The sequence below is a fragment of the Fringilla coelebs genome (assembly GCF_963513975.1).
Source record: "Fringilla coelebs genome assembly, chromosome: 23".
Lineage (NCBI taxonomy): Eukaryota > Metazoa > Chordata > Aves > Passeriformes > Fringillidae > Fringilla > Fringilla coelebs.
The window spans coordinates 1,839,630-1,841,117 of NC_140049.1; positions in this window are offsets into that span (position 1 = coordinate 1,839,630).

Consider the following 1,488-nt stretch of genomic DNA (forward strand, 5'->3'; position numbering starts at 1 on the left):
CTCCTCCTCCTCCCCAGCACGGGCAGAGCCTGACCCGCTCCCAGGCCGTGCAGGAGCCACATTCCCCTGCTCTGTGCCCACTGGGGATGCGTGGGGTGGTCCTTGCAGAGGGGACAGGACCATGCAGAGGTCTGATCCCTGTCCCTGATCCCCATCTGAGCAGGGCTCTCCGGGCAGGCTGGGGCGGGGGTTTTGCTGCAGTGTTCCCAACCTGCTGCCTTTGGAAGCACAGAGCTGGGCACCGGGTAATTCTGGTTCCTTAAAAGCCCCGGCTGTCACAATCGCTTTGGAGATGGGCCTTCAAGCGGCGGGCAGGGAGGTGCATAATTTATGGAGGTGAGTTGAAGCCAGGGTCCTCCTGGCTGGGATGGCTGCGGAACAGGAGCACCCTTGGGGCTGGTGAGACTCTGTCCAGCAGCCGTGGGCTTGGGTGCCGGCTCTGGGCTTGAGCTGAGATTAATTTAAGCTGTTTCCTTGGTCTCACTGTTGCTGCTCGTCCTGCCTGGGGAATGCATTTGCCTGCTCGGCTCCTTGCTGCTTTTGGTGCCTGCATTAATCATGCGCTGCCCTCAGCATCCATCAGCAGCTGCTGGGAGAGGACGGCGGGGATGGGCATGAGGGCGAGCCTGCCTGGGGGGGAAACTGAGGCAGGGGCTGTGCTGCTGGGGCGGGGGCAGCTCAGGTGCTGTCGATATCTGCTGCTGGAAGCCATCGATAACGGAAGCGGCTGCTGGCTCCGGAATCAGTGGCCTGAAGGGAGAGCGGCAGGAGTGCAGTGCTTTGGGTTGTGACTCGGATCCGGAATGCTGGGTTTTGGCAGTGCCTGGCTCTAGCTGAGGATGCAGACCTCAGTTTGTGGGGCTCCAGACAAGTGGGTTTGTGGAATTTGACTGAAAAACCCACTGGGAAAAAGTAGGGATGTTTCAGGATAGGCAGGGAGCAGGGCTGGGGGTGTGTGTGAGGTTTGCCGCATTCTGAACGCTGTCTTGCAACTTGTCCCTCACTCTCAGTTCCCTTCAGAAGAGACAGGCTGGGACAGGTCTCAGGGCTCTGAGCTGGTCACTGACCTGTGCTGCTCTGCGGGGCAGTGTCCCTGAGGCCCCAAACCTATTTTCTGCAATAATCCTCAGTGCTTATTTCCACCATCTCCCTGATGAAAGCCCAGAACAGCCAATGTCCTCTTCCTGCTCCTTCCTAATTTTCTCTCTCCCCCTTTCCCCGTCCCTCCAAGGTCTCCGGAGGAAGGACCCGAAGCTTTGCGTGGGCTCGTGGCTCTGCTGCTGTCTCTCCTCTCTGGTGTAGCCATGCAGACCCTGGCACCCTCCTGCACCCCGACCTCCCGCTGCTCCCCCGGGGCCGGCAGCGCCGTGGGGAGCCGCTGACGGAGCCGGAGCGGATCCCTCCGGAGCCATGCCGCCCTCCCAGCCCAGCCCGGCCCCCTGAGCGCCGCGTTCCCGGCCCGAGCTTTGCCCCAGCACGGCCTTGGCG